Consider the following 15,754-nt stretch of genomic DNA (forward strand, 5'->3'; position numbering starts at 1 on the left):
CAGGGTCACACAAAAGTTCTCTGAACTTTTGACCGTCAAGAACGCAGTGACGTACAACAACACTATGACAAGCCGAGAAAATTAAGTTCAATGCTTCCGAACATGCGTCGAATTGTTTCCGAGCATGCATCGGAATTTTGCACGTTAGAATTGCTACAGACGATCAGAATTTGGTGGAAATTCCGACAGGAAAAGTCCAATGGAGCCTACACACGGTCGGAATTTCCGTCCAAAAGCTCACATCGGACTTTTCTTGTCGGAAACTCTGACCGTGTGTAAGGGGCATAACCCGCTATGATGTCCTTCATTTCAAGGCTCTACTTACCTCTCTACACCCCAAAATGTACTCAGCCAATGAAAAGCCAACACAGTACAACACTTCATCAACGTCTTTGGTGATCTCTGATCTCCTTAGGATCGGTTTCTTACATGATGAAGATCAGCCATGGAGTATATCTGAGGTGTATATCAGGGTGTGCTTCTTCCCCACATGAGAGCTGTGATGTCCAGTAACATTCATATACAAGACATTTCCCGCACTCAAGGCACTAATACACCTCTAGGGTTGTGTGGGATCCCTGATGTACAGGAAGACAGGACTTCAGTGAGGAACAATTCTCTCACTCAGGACAGGAAAGTGGCTTCTTCACTGTGTGAGATCTCTGATGTGTGTGAAGATTGGGCTTGTGTGAAAAACATTTCCCGCACTCCGGACAGGAATGCGGCTTCTCCCCTGTGTGCAATGTCTGATGTGCGTAAAGATTGGACTTCCGTGAAAAACATATCCCGCACTCAGGACAGGAATACGGTTTCTCCCCCGTGTGAGATCTCTGATGTGTATAAAGACTGAACTTCTGTGTAAAACATTTCCCGCACTCAGGACAGGAATACGGTTTCTCCCCCGTGTGAGATCTCTGATGTTTGCAAAGATTGTACTTCTGTGAAAAACATTTCCCGCACTCAGGACAGGAATATGGCTTCTCACCTGAGTGAAGTCTTTTATGCCTATTAAGTTTGGATTTAGAAGGGAAACACTTCCCGCACTCAGTACAGGAAAGCCTCTTCTCTTTTGGAAGGACGGCACCGTCCCTCACAGTCTGAGGTTCCTCAAGATAAGAGGAATACGATGGTCCGGCACCATCCCGCACAGTCTGAGGGTCCTCAGGATAAGAGGAATACGATGGTCCGGCACCATCCCTCACAGTCTGAGGTTCCTCAGGAGAAGAGGAATACGATGGTCCGGCACTGTCCCGCACAGTCTGAGGTTCCTCAGGATAAGAGGAATACGATGGTCCATCTACACTGTGTGGTGCCGGATGGACATTTGAGGTAGTCGGGTTTTCTCCTGGACTATACTGTGTGATGTCCTCATCTTCTACTTTACAGTCTGGAGACAAAGTGAGACAATCCTCTGAGGTTTTCCTCATCTCCCGTCCATCTACTAAAATAGAAATACAAAGATTATTACTAGACATGAGCAGATTGGTACTGCACTTCCTTATTTAGTCCATGATTTAGTCATGAATAACAGCGGGACTGAGCCACACCAGAGGTCAGAGAGTGAGGATGGGGAGGTAGAACAACGGAGATGAAGACTGGACTGATCCTGAAGACCACCATCGTGTTTTTTTAAATACATTTTAATTTAGTTTTACAAGACATACAGTTAAATCCACTGTGAGCGAACACATATGGAAGGTTGCTCTTAGTATATACTATATTGCCAAAAGTATTGGGACACCTGTCTTTACACACACACCTGAACTTTAATTGCATCACATTCTTAATTTGTAGGGTTCAATATTGAGTTGGCACACTTTTTGCAGCTATAACAGCTTCAAATCTTCTGGGAAGGCTGTACACAAGGTTTAGGAGAACCTACACTTCCTTATTTAGTCATGAATAACAGCAGGGCTGAGCCCCACCAGAGGTCAGAGAGTGAGGATGGGTGAGAAAAACCAAGATGAAGACTGGACTGATCCTGATCCTTGGGTTGTTAACTCTTCCCTCATTATCACTTTATGTTTAAGGTTCCACAGTTGGAGGATGTTATCACATTTTTTTTTTTCCCAAAAGATTTTATTTGAGATAGAACAGATACAGTTATGTTATATAACCAGTAAGCATGAATGAGTGCGGGTGCAGCCGCTAAGCAGTGTAAATAACAGAACAGGCAGCAAAGGGCAAGTCAAATCCTGTAAAGAACCAATAAGCGGATGTATATGCGGACAAAGCCGCCACCTAAGTCATAATGCCGAATTTCTTTATCGCCCTTATAAGGTCAAGTATCAGGGACCCAAAGAAGTGCAGGGACAAACAAAACACACAGCATTGAGTAGGTGTGGGTGTCAGGATATTGCATAGTACAAAGAAACACAAAGAACACCATATATCTACATAACCAGGGCTGACACCCTCACGGGCTGGTATCAGCTCATGGCAAAAGAAGTCTAACTAACTCCTAACACTCGTAACAGGTATTATACTAATAAGGGGGGGGGGAGAAGGAATAGTCTGGGAAGAAGAGGGGGGCCTGCCGCAGCTCCAAAAGGGTATGATCATAGGGGATTTACGTTCAGAACCTTCAAGACCTAATACATTTGTATTCGCCAGATGAAGCAAAATGGGACCAACAGATCCAAGTTCCTGAGAACCTGGAAGGGGTATCGTTCGCCTGGTGGATCAGTTGCTCCATCTTCATCGTCTTTTGAATACGCTTGAACCAGTCCATTACGGACGGAGGGTTGGAAACAAGCCATTTGAGTGGTATACACATCCGGGCAGCATTCACCATGTGCATAGCCAAGGTACGACAATATCCATTTGGGAGCGGCTGTGCATGGTTAAGGAGGAACTGAGCGGGTGTGAACTCCAAATCGAAAGTAGTGATTCGGGAGATATATTTGTGGACTTCCGTCCAATAAGGTTGGATTTTGGGGCAGGACCACCATATGTGGAGGAAGGAACCCGTCTCCAGATTGCATCTCCAGCAAGTTTGTGAAATGGTGGGGTTAATGCGGTGCATTTTAAGAGGGGGTTTTGTACCATCTGGAAAGTATTTTGTAAGCATTCGCCTGTATCTGGACATTAACCGAGCCCTTATGGGCGAGCCTGTAAACGTCTTCCCATTCTGCATCTGTGAGATCAAGCGTGAGATCCCGTTCCCACTGTTGGTTAGCCCAGTGGACTTTCGATGAGTGTGTAGAGAACAGAACTCTGTGGTTCTCTACTGGAGCATAGATTTTCAAATGAGGTGGTGTTTCTGGATCACTGCGGTTTCGGAGCCTTTTTAGTAAAAAAGTGGTGGAATTGTACATACGTCCAGAATGGGAAGACGTCCTTGTTAATCTTGGTTGCAAGATCAGGCTGTAGCAGAAATTGACCATTAACGAAGATTTGACCAGCCTGTACGGAGGGGTGGGGCCAGTCCTCTGCTAAAAAGGGGGAATGCATTCCTGGAGTGAAGTCAGGATTCAATCTAAGGGGAGTCATAGGGCCATACAGATCAGAGATTTTATGTTTGGTACAAGCCTCCCGAAAGGTCAGCAAGGAGGGATGGATCAGGGGATGATCTTTAACTGCTACCGGGATATTGTGCTGTGTGATCCACGGGAGTTGGGGGAGAGGGAGAGGAGAGAATAGGTGTTCGAGCCGTACCCAATCTTTTTATTCACAGTGTACTTTCCAATCAACTATTCTAGTTAGGCCACAGGCCAGGTGGTATTTGTATACGTCAGGTAAACCTATGCCCCCTTTAAGTTTAGGTGCTGTGAGCCGATTGTAACTCAGACGCGGGCGAGCCTTATTCCAGATAAAGTCAGTACATGCTTTTTTGTAGGAAGAGAAAAAGGCCGGGGGAAGTCTAATAGGGACCGCCTGTAAAGTATACAGGATCCGCGGCAGGACGTTCATCTTAATGACAGCAACCCTGCCGAACCACGACAACAGTTTCGAGGACCACCCCCTTAGATCATTTAGTATGTTTTGTAGTAATGGGGCATAGTTTAATGTGTATAGGTCCGCTTAGGATACAGGCAATTGGATCCCTAAGTAAGTAATGGCCCGGCTATTCCATTTAAAGGGGAAGTTCAATTGGCACAAGTTACATGTTGCGGCGGGTAGGGAAATGTTCAGGGCTGACGATTTGGAAAAATTAATCTGAAAATTAGATAGAATTCTAAAGTCTTCAAAGTCTTTCAGCAAGTTAGGGATAGTTGTTAGTGGATCTGTCAAGAAAAGGAGAATGTCGTCCACAAAGGCTGCAATTTTGTAGGTATGATTCAATACGTCAATGCCCTTAACGGTCGGATTAGATCTAAGTCGTCTCAGTAGCGGTTCTAGGGTTAAAATAAAAATCAGTGGGGAGAGGGGACATCCCTGATGCGTGCCATTCGTTATGGAGAAGGCATCTGACAGGCAGCAATTTACTCACGCCGTAGGGCCGGCATAAAGCGTGGAGATGTAGTTCAGCATAGACAGTGGAAGTCCTATGACCCTTAGAGTTGCTTGCATAAAGTCCCATGCCACCCTGTCAAATGCCTTCTCCGCGTCGAGCGACAGAAAAAATCCCAGGGATTTGGTAGAAGAGAGCCAGTGGTGGACATTTAGGGCTTTAAGGGTATTATCCCTCGCCTCTCTACCTGGGACAAAGCCGACTTGGTCCAGGTCCACGAGTTTGGGGAGGTACGGAACCATTTTAAATCAACGTTTAGCAGTGAAATAGGTCTGTAATTGGTTACTACTGAGGGGTCCCTGTCAGGTTTCGGTATTACCACAATATGAGCAGTCAAAAGATCTCGGGGAGGTACAGTGCCGTGAGCAAAAGAGTTAAAGGCAGAGAGAAAGAATGGTGTGAGAATTTTTGCATACGTTTTATAATACCCCGCCGTCAGGCCGTCTGGGCCCGGGCTTTTGCCTGATTTCATCTGTTTCAGAGCCAATTCCACCTCCTTGCTGTTTAAGGGTCTGTCAAGCTCACTTTTAGCAGCCTCCGACAACTGCTCGGGGCTAAATTCGCTCAAAAATTCTTCAATCATTCCCCTTCTCGCGGCTTGCACAGTAGGCGAGTCAGGGGAGGGTAAGTTATAAAGGCTAGTATAATATTTAACAAAATGCTTGGCAATGTCGGGGGAAGAGAGCAATCTATGACCTCGGTCGTCAGTCAAAGAGTGGCTTGGCTTTTTTGGATTGTAAGGCCCTCGCAAGTAATTTGCTAGCCTTGTTTCCGTATTCGTAAAACATTTTATTTGCCAGAATGAATTTGCGCCTGACCTGTTTACCTATAACCTCCAAAAGGTCAGCACGTGCCCGAATTAAGTCTTGCAGAGTATTTAGAGCAAGTGTGTGTTTATGGGCGCGTTCCAACCGCCTAATCTTCTCTGTGAGCTTGATGTACTGCTTCTGTCTTTCCCTATTGCGTTTAGCAGCTGCCGCGATCAGGATGCACCTAACCACGCACTTGTGTGCTTCCCAGTTAATGACGGGAGCCATGTCTTCAGGCCTATTTTCTTGAAAAAACTATTTGAGGTGAGATTCCAAATCTTTAGCCAAGATCGGGTCAGTCAATAATGAAGGATCCAATCTCCATATGTGCGAGCGCGGATGGATTTCTGGGAAGGACAGTGTGGCCGAAACGGGGTTATGATCCGATAAGAACAAGGGATCACGGGAGGCGCTTTTTAGCAAGGGCAGGTCTTCTTGCGTAATGAACAGGTAGTCTAATCTGGAGTATCTGTTGTGCGGTGAAGAGTAGAAGGTATAATCCCTACCTGTAGGATTCAAGGAGCGCCACGTGTCGTGTAAGAGGAGGTCTTGGAGGTGTGTTTTTATTCTCCGCAGAGCTGCGTACAGGAGGAGGAAGTGCCAGATGTGTCTTGGACGGGGTTGAGTGGAGCATTAAAATCACCACCAAGCACCAGTATACCAGTCTTAAAAGAGGCCAGCAGTTCTGAGGCAGAGTTAAAGAACGATACCTGACTGGAATTTGGGGCGTATATGTTCGCAAGTGTAATGGTTCGGTTGAGATATGTGCCTTTTAGAAACAAGTACCTACCCTTTGGATCAGCCACAGTCTCAGACAATTGGAAAGGGCAATGTTTACTAATCAAAATGGAGACCCCTTTTGATTCAATACTCGAATTAGTGGCATGGTGTACTGCAGGGAAATGATAGTTATAAAGTTTGGGCGTCGAGTCTGTCTTGAAATGTGTTTCCTGTACGAATACTATGTCGGCCTTAGCACGGTGCATCGCCAATAGGAGTTGGACTCGTTTCTCAGGAATATTGAGCCCATGCGCGTTTAGGGATACAATCTTGAGTGTAGGCCTGTCAGTATTGTTCCTAGTGTCAGTCATTATGCAGGAGGAAAGGATAGGTCACCAAAGAGCAGGATATAGGGAATTACTAGAGCTGTGGCAGGACTGGACAGGCAAACAGGAAAGGCCCTGTGTAACCTAAAAAAAAGGGACTGGGTCTAGGGGAAGGAATTCCGGTCACTTACACAGACCCCCCCCCCCGACACAGGGGGACGGAGCCTGTGGAAGAAAAAAAAGGGGGGGGAGGGGAGTTTAATCAATCAGGGGTACCGGAAATGGTCAGTGGTCGAAAACAAAGGACCACTGCGCAGGGGTTGGTCAGTCTTTCGGGAAATCTATATATCAGTAGAGAGATATACAATCCTACCCTCCATCTCTTCAAAAGCCCAAGCATGAGTGGAAAACATGCATGCGGGGTGTACATATGCATGGGGGAGTGCGAATCAGGTCCTTAAACTTTTGTCGGCTGAGAAGGAGATGCAACAAATAAAAGGAGCAACAATTCAACTCAATCCCTGAAACGAAACAGTAAATTGTACCAATAAAAATCTGTAACAGTAACAATATTGAGGGAACCTTATTCCGGGCTGTAACCCAGGTTGTGAGTGTAGTCTGCGGCTGAGAACTTCGACTAAACGCAGAGATGCGGCGCTGAACCGCCCATAACGTAGGGGGGAGGGAGGGGGGGCATTTGAATTAGGAGGGGTTCCGTGAGCTTAACGCGCCCAAGGTGATGTCCGCGACTAGAACCTGGCTCCTCCCCTGAAATTAGTGGAATAACCTGGATTGGCGGGATCGGCTTCAGACGCTAAGGGGGCGTGTAGTACAAGGCCGAAGCATGTCTCTACCTCCACCCAGGGCTTTTTACTCCGAAGCTGCAAAACGCACGCATAGCTCAGAAATGTTGCATAGGCCCCTCATAAGTACCTCACTATGTGGACAGAAGCCATCTTTCCCCCTCTCTGACTGCCACACCACACACAAAAGCAAAACAACCCAAGTGAACACAGGTTAAATTAATGAACATAGCATTATTTCGCATTCAGCAATGGACTAGCCTAACGATACCTGAGCAGTTTTGGATAGAGCCGCATGAGAATGTCCATATATATATTGAGAGCCCAGCGAGTCTGGGAACAGGTTGAAGCGGCCATCCAAATAAGCTGTGTTCATGGGGCTAGCAACGGAGCTAAAATCCTGTGTAAAAAGCAAAATACCCCACCGGGATAAGTAAGGCATGGGGGTATAAATTCAGAAAGTCAGGCGACGATGTCCGGTGGCGGGAGGTAAGGCTGGGGCACAGAACACTGAGGTTCTCCGATCTTTAATGGACAGGAACCTATACGGTCAGATGCGGTGCATAGTAGCTAAGTTTACTTGAGCAGTCTCCTCTGGTAACCTAATAGGAAGGGCAATGGAGAGTCACCAGGTCATAGGCCTTATGACCCTGAGCAACGTTCCGAACAGCGCATCATATACAAGGGGAGCAGGGCACTAGAGCCAAAAGGTAGGGCAAACAGTCCAAATTCCGTTGAGTAGGCAAGCCCACCAGAGACGCAGTACCTGGGTTACAGCCGGACAGTGGAAATCCGTCTAGCGGGAAATCATCGGTTGATCACGGCGAGCTCTGCGGGGCATCTGGGCCGCCGACGTGCTGGTAGGCGGCGGGTATACGTATGCGTTGGGATCGAGGCCTGATGATGGAGAAGGAGACCGTCTCCGTCGATATCTGGTGTCCTGGGCTTCCATCGGTTCCTATTCCAGGTTACGGCGGGAGAGCTCGGGGACTTGAAACTCCGCGTACCAATCTGGCAGATGGACGTACGATAAGTCCAAGTGTTTGCAGAAAGCTTCCAGCTCCTCCGGGACTCTCAGGAGAGCCGAACGACCTTGGTGGGTGGCTAGTAAACCGAAGGGGAATTTCCAACGGTAGCAAATCCCCTTGTTCCTCAAAACTTCCAGGAGGGGACAGAGGTCCCTGCGGTTCTTGAGTGTGATGGCCGAGAGGTCCTGGTAGATTTGAATCGGGTGGCCATTGTAGAACGGTCTCCTTGATCTCGTAGTCATTTACGAAACAAATAATATCTCTCGGGGGGTCGGTGTCCCTACCCCGAGGACTGTGGATACGCTCCATAGTGATCAGCGCGTCTGGTGGCTTGTCCAGTAAGATGTTAAAGATTCCAGTGACCGCTGGGGCAATCTGGTCGGTTTCTACGGTCTCCGGGAGACCCCTGATTCTCAGATTATGCCTTCTGCCCCTATTGTCGAGTTCCTCGACATGCAGTTGGATATCTCGGAGCTGTAGGGTGTGGGAATCCAGCTTGTGAGCCACCCGCTTAATGACGGTGTGTTGAACCATGGTCGCGTTCTCCACTTTCTGGACTCTGCCCGTTATGGCTTGTAGTTCATGACGGAGGCCCGCGATCGCCGCGGACAGAGTGTCTTTGATATCTGCCGCCACTGCCCTGAGGTCTTGGATGCACAGCGGGGGTGATGTTGTCGGGTGGGGCACCCCCGAAGCAGGAGAAGGCACCGTTGGGGAAAGTACTATCTCCACATGTTGCTGAGGTGATGAGGAGGAGGGAAGTGGAGACACCATGACAGGCCTCTGCTTCCTGAAGAGCTCCGGAATGGTCTGAGTAGGACCGGAGGTGTCCCTCGGGGACCTTGAACGGGATGCCGAGCTCCCACGCGAAGAGGTCCCCATGATCCGTGTAGAAGACAGGGTGATAGTTATCACATTATTATCAACATGTAAGTCTGTGCTCCAATCAAATCATCAGATATAAAATGTCCAGCTGGTAGGAAATGGGTGTAACAAAAGAAAATACATATTATGTGTATATATAGCAGTGGGTAGAGGGGAGAGAGCAGAAGTCAGGACTAAGTAATGTACAACATATTGTATAAGATACAACAGATAGAACTATATAGTATCAGAATGATGTAATGTACACCATAGAGTATATAGTGCAGGGGTCAGGAGTATGTAATGTACAATATAAATTATACAGTGTAAGGGTCAGGACTCATAATATTGGTATTCAGTAATCAGTGGAAGCTTAAATGTTTACATGAGACAAGTTGCAGAGATTCCACAACGCTGCCTCCCATCTCCTGAGATTGCACTCAGTGACTTGGGTCTGAGACTATACAGTCATATCCCTCCACCCGGCACAGCCAGCAGACAACAGAGCAAGTAACCCTGGGAGGAGAATTGTTCTGTCAGAGATCTTACTAGACTCATGTATGGGAAGGAGGCCCAAGATACATGTCACAGGTGTCTAGGTCTAGTAATATCTATGATGACAATCAACATTTTTCTGCCAGCTGATCCCCAGAATCTCCATAAATACAGTCTAGATACATAAATTGTGTCTGCAGCACAGAGAAGGAAGATTATCCCAGAGAAAAACAGGAATACAGGACAGGGAACACAGCTCAGGAAAGTGACCAGGGGATTACAGGCTGATATCACCCAGTCCCCGCCCTACTCTGGACCAATCAGTGAGCAGTATGGGTGGAGGAATGTATTTAGTGTTAATGACCCACCTGTGCTGATCTCTGTAGAAGTGCCGTCCTCTATAATTAGCCTTATTATTCCATCCTCCTCCATAGACTGCTGATCATCACTCACATACCTCTCTTCTTCTTCTTCTTCTGCTTTAGCCTCAAATTCCATATCTATCAGATCTTTACCCTAACCCAAGAAAAATAAATAAAACTTCATTGGTAAAATATAAGCTCAGCTTTCATACATCATCTTCATGAGTCCATGTTCTAGATGCTCTATCCCACCAACCTTGTAACAGTGAGGGATGGTGTGACCTTCCTGTGTGGAATCCCGGGAATACAGAGGACGGGGACATCTCTCTGGTGGGTTCCTGGTATTAGGTGGCTCCATCATATCCTTGTGTCCTTCTGATAACTCCTCCATCACTCCATACTCCTCATCCTCCTCTTTATACTCTTCTTTAACAACAATAATATAATCCCCGAGATTTTTACTCTGAAAGATATTTTTAAAAATATATATCAATTACAACAATGCAGATAATGTACAGATCCTAATGATACTACCAGTGATTGTTCCTCATCTACCTGATGATGGTGAGGGATGGTGTGACCTTCCTGTGTGGAATCCCGGGAATACAGAGGACTGGGACATCTCTCTGGTGGGTTCCCATTACTGGATCCATCTGTAGGAAACACACACACTGACTGAATACATTGTTTCTATGTGTTTATCAGATGACGGGGGATCTAGGTGGAGCCTCCGTACTGCTCTCTCCTTTACAATAAAGTCTCCTCTTACCCGCTGATGTGAGGGGCGGCTGATTCTCCATCATGACGTCCTTGTAGAGATCCTTGTGTCCTTCTAAATACTCCCACTCCTCCATGGAGAAATAGACAGTGACATCCTGACACCTTATAGGAACCTGACACACACAATGATACAGTCACCATCCAGACACACCCCTTGTCTGTTACTGGATAATGTCCCAGAATTCCCAGAATCCTCCTCACCTCTCCTCCATCATCTCTCTGGTGACTTCTAGAATCTTCTTTGTATTTCTCTATTCTATCAGGGAGGGAGGTGGAGGCAATGTGATGGTCATATGATCTCCAGTAAATGTATATATAGACTGCGCTGCCAAAAATGAAAATAAAGATTATTAAACAGTTTGCCACATGTAAAAAATTTAAAAAATAAAGAAATGAATGACACCAGAAAATACAACTAATGTCCAATGTATCAAAAAGACCCCTTCAAATATTAGTTAGCTTGAAAAACAATGGCTGGTGCCATTAGCAGCCCTCAAAATTTACACTAGCCTGCTCGCATTTTGCGAGTGCATTTTGAGGGCTGGCGAGTGTGGGCTGCCTGGGAGCAGGGGGGGGGGGGGGCGAGCAAGGAGTGAATATAGGGGAGAGGAGAGTCGCCGCCAACGCCACCGCTGCCTGGTTGTTCAGAGCGTAGGGAACATAACAGCTTTCAATTCAATAGCTGTGTTCCCCGCCGCACGCTGTCATATACAGCCCCTCCCCCTTGTCCGCGCACTTCCATAGACCGATTACCTATCCCAGGATTGGACGGGTGATCTGTCTATCATAGTTTCCCGGACAAGGGGGGAAGGGCTGTATATGACGGCTCGTGGCGGGGAACACAGCTATTGAATTGAAAGCTGTTATGTTTCCCGTTCTTTGAACAACCAGGCGATGGCGGCTGTGACGGCGGTGGCCACTCCATCTCCAGATTGTCTCCTCTCTTACCCAGCACAGGTAGGCTGCACTGGGGACACAGAATGCACTGGGGACAAAGGCTGCAATGGGGATATATGGCTGCATTGGGGACACGTGGCTGCACTGGGGACACGTGGCTGCATTGGGGACACGTGGCTGCACTGGGGACACGTGGCTGCAATGGGGACACGTGGCTGCACTGGGGACACGTGGCTGCATTGGTAGACATGAGCAGGCTGCATTTTTGGGCACGGATAAAGTTGTTGTTAATATTTATTTTTATAACTTAATTCTGCATAAAACATTTAAGTGTCATTTCATGAGATAATTTATGAGGGTGCGTCTAGGGGCGGGACATGGTAGGGGTTGGGCCGGGCAAATTGTGGCAAGTAACCCTTGAGGCCTGGCTAGTAGCTCAGGACTTGAAATTTTGATCCCTGCCATTAGTAACAGATCAACACGTGACCACTTCCAGGTGACCCCACCTGGATGAAACTCACCACAATGGATGGAAATTTTATTACTAGATAGATCTCACTGTACATTTTTTTGGTTGGACCCGCTGTGTGATTGGTGGGAAAGGTGACACATCTCCAAAACGGAGAGTGTTTTCCGGCCCTGTAAGTGGAGAAATGTTGTGACCCTGAAGGGGTTAATCTAGGTCTCCACACTATATATGTGTATCATCATCTGCTGGAGATAAAAGATGTCACAGTGACTATGGAGGAAGAGGACGGACATGACGGGGGTTACTGGGTGTAAATAGAAGATAGGATCTTATTACCTCCTCTGCTGGTTCCTCCAACAACGTCTCCTCTCTTCTGCCTCCCGACTCACCTCTCACATGGAACTTCCTGTGTGTACATGACATCACTTCCTGTCTTCATAGAGATCTCCTGTCTTGTTAGAAGTGAGAAGATCACCATCTTGTGGAGCTCAGAGGAACTGCCGTCCTGAGAAATATATTGAAGTGACCTTGTGCTGTGTGTATGTATATCCTTATAGATGGGTCATCTCCACTCCCACCAAGGGGGATAGAAATATATTACTGACTAGTCCAGCCTTAATCAGTCAGGGATCCTCCAAAGGATTTTAGGGGTTCCCTGTGAATTTATCAATTTCTGTCTTTCAGTAACAACAATTTCATGATAATGTAAAAATGTCCTTCTTTCACTGATCACCGATATGAGGGGATCTTTCTCCCATCGGTCACCAATAAGGGACCAATAAACAGATCACTTGTTTGGTTTTGTTTGGGTTTGGACTGAATTTGCCCTGTTTGGGGGGAGATAACGGCTGCACTGAATGGGTATTCAGCCAAGATGAACCTTCAGTTTCAGTATGACTACCAATGCTAAATGTGGCAGCTTCCCACCTCAGTGAGTGCCGATTTTAGTATTTCCTTTTATTAAAAAGCGTTGCATGATGTGGGATTCCCCTTTCTCTCCTCCCTGAGTGTGTATAAAGGGGCGGAGCCCTGAGTGTGTATGAAGATGCGGAGCTGTGAGTGTGTATGAAGAGGCGGAGCTTTTGAGTGACTTTACACGCACTGCGTCGGACAGACGTACGTTCGTGAATCGGCGTATCTCTCTCATTTGCATATGTGAATAGAAAATCAATGGGAGCGCCAAATACGTCCAGCGTAAATATGTGCCCACTCTACGCCGGCGTAGGCAAGTCACGTCAGTCGGATGAAGCTTATTTTCAGGCGTATCTTAGTTTCTGAGTCCGGCGCATAGATACGACGGCGCATATTTGCACTTGCGCAGCGCATCTGGAGATACGTTGGCGCAAGTGCTTTGTGAATCCAGTGTGTTGTCATATTCTGCTCCCTATCGCAGAATTCTACGGAAGTGACGTTGCAGGCAACTGCGCATGCGCGATGCGTTCCAACCGCAAGTGCGATGCGTTCCAGAAGATTTACGACATTACACACCAGTGAACCCATCAGAATATGTCACGGAAGTGACGACAAACCATAGACGGAGCGGAGACATACTGATAATGATATAGACAGTGGTGGCTGGTGAAGTTTTAGGATGGGGGGGCGCAAGACCCCGCCCCTCCACGATTGGCCCCTCCTACTTATTGTAAACCACACCCCTTATATAATCCACCTACTTTGTCCCCTGTATTCCACTTCCTTCCACTCATAGTTTCAGGAGTATACAGCTCAGCATCACAGGACAGAGTATACAGCCCCAGCATCACAGGACAGAGTATATAACTCCAGCATCACAGGACAGAGTATATAGCCCCAGCATCACAGGACAGAGTATATAGCCCCTGCATCACAGGACAGAGTATATAGCCCCAGCATCACAGGACAGAGTATATAGCACCAGCATCACAGGACAGAGTATATAGCACCAGCATCACAGGACAGAGTATATAGCCCCAGCATCACAGGACAGAGTATATAGCCCCTGCATCACAGGACAGAGTATATAGCCCCAGCATCACAGGACAGAGTATAAAGCCCCAGCATCACAGGCCAGAGTATATAGCCCCAGCATCACAGGACAGAGTATATAGCCCCAGCATCACAGGACAGAGTATATAGCCCCAGCATCACAGGACAGAGTATACAGCCCCAGCATCACAGGACAGAGTATAAAGCCCCAGCATCACAGATCATGGTATATAGCGCAGCCTTACAGATCGGCACAAACAAACTGAAAAATAACACTGATAGTAATGAAGGACTCTAAATGGGCATTTAGCAGGTGATTATGTGTCATTCCCGCTAGATAAAATATAGAAAATGTAAATTTTCAAGTCAACTGTTAAAGAATGCAATGAATGTACCACGGATCAGTGATTTTTTTTAAAACAGTAAACAAACTTTATTGCACAACAAACAGCAACCAAAAAACTCTTAATCAAAGTAAAGGTGACTGAATACAAATGAACGCCACATTCACATTCACACCAGTATAATTATTTGAAAATAAATTTTGCTCGCCTCTCTTTCTGGCTTGCAAATTTTTCAATGACCTTCTGGTTGAAATCAGTCATCTCTGTCACCACTCTCTTTTCCATGGACAGCATGGCCAATGCATTCAGCCTTTCCTGGGTCATGCTATTTCTCAAAAAAGTCTTTATCCTTTTTAAGGTTGAGAAGCACCTCTCAGGCCTCGTACACACGACCGAGTTTCTCGGCAAAAACCAGCAAGAAACTTGCTGGGAGATATTTTTTTGCCGGGGAAACCGGTCGTGTGTACATTTTCGTCGAGGAAACTGTCGAGAAACTCGACGAGCCAAAAAGAGAGCATGTTTTCTATTTCCTTGACTGGAATGGAGAAAATTGGCTTGTCGAGTTTCTGGACGGCTTCACAAGGAACTCGAGGAGCAAAACAATGTGTTTTGCCCGTCAAGTTCCTTGGTCGTGTGTACGAGGCCTCAGCTTCTGCTGTGGTCATGGGTGTGGTGACGAGGATCTTCAGAAGAGTGACAGTCTCATTAAATTCTTCTTTAAGATTAAACAGCTGCAATAGGGCCACAGCACCATTACATTCTTTGAACTCCTCTGTGCGGTAGATGAGACTAAGCTCTGTCTTATTGAGCAGTGGATAGGCCTTCAAAGTCTTACTCAGTGCATCCTCCGGAAACTCCATTGCGTACTGTTCAAACTTGTCTGCTTGAAGCAAGGTGGCACTAACAAGGTGGTTTGTGAAGGAGAAACGTTGCATGGTGTGCAAGAGTATGGTATCACAGACCTATGGATTGAAGGAGAAAAACAAAAATGATGTAGTGAAGTGATAGAGGGAAGTGTAACAGCTCTTACGTGTGGCAGATAGTAACGTCCCGCCAGCATGCAGATATGAAGGCACAGCAAAGGAGCCCTTCAGATGGACACGGCAAGCCCCGCCGGTGTCCGTGACATTACTGGATCTCCGACGGAACTCCCTGAAGGCCCAGAAGCCGGCGGAGAGGTGAGTACCAATCAAAAGAATTTTAATCGATCAAAAAGATTTTGATCGATCCAAAAAATTAAAGATTAATCGATTAATTAAAAGTTAATTTGCACAGCCCTTGATATAATCTCTGCAAAATGTATGAACAATAATAATAAAAACAACAACAACAACACATGTAAAAGCAGGAATACAGCTGCTACCTGATCTTCTGTATGTCCTTCTGGAACTGCTGGATGCTCCCCTTAATGTGGACTGAATCTATGTCCTTCTTCTGGA

At 46.6% G+C, this 15,754-nt stretch overlaps 1 long non-coding RNA gene across 1 annotated transcript; it reads right to left on the bottom strand.

The window, feature by feature from the left end:
- Window positions 1-1,401: 1,401 nt before the first annotated feature.
- On the bottom strand, window positions 1,402-10,158 carry LOC120935836. Its single transcript, XR_005748527.1, has 3 exons — window positions 10,117-10,158; window positions 9,867-10,014; window positions 1,402-1,441 (listed from the first exon to the last, which is right to left on the bottom strand). It is a non-coding gene; the product is annotated as an uncharacterized LOC120935836 (long non-coding RNA).
- Window positions 10,159-15,754: the final 5,596 nt, after the last annotated feature.

The sequence above is a fragment of the Rana temporaria genome, chromosome 4, assembly GCF_905171775.1.
Source record: "Rana temporaria chromosome 4, aRanTem1.1, whole genome shotgun sequence".
Taxonomy (NCBI): Eukaryota; Metazoa; Chordata; class Amphibia; order Anura; family Ranidae; genus Rana; species Rana temporaria.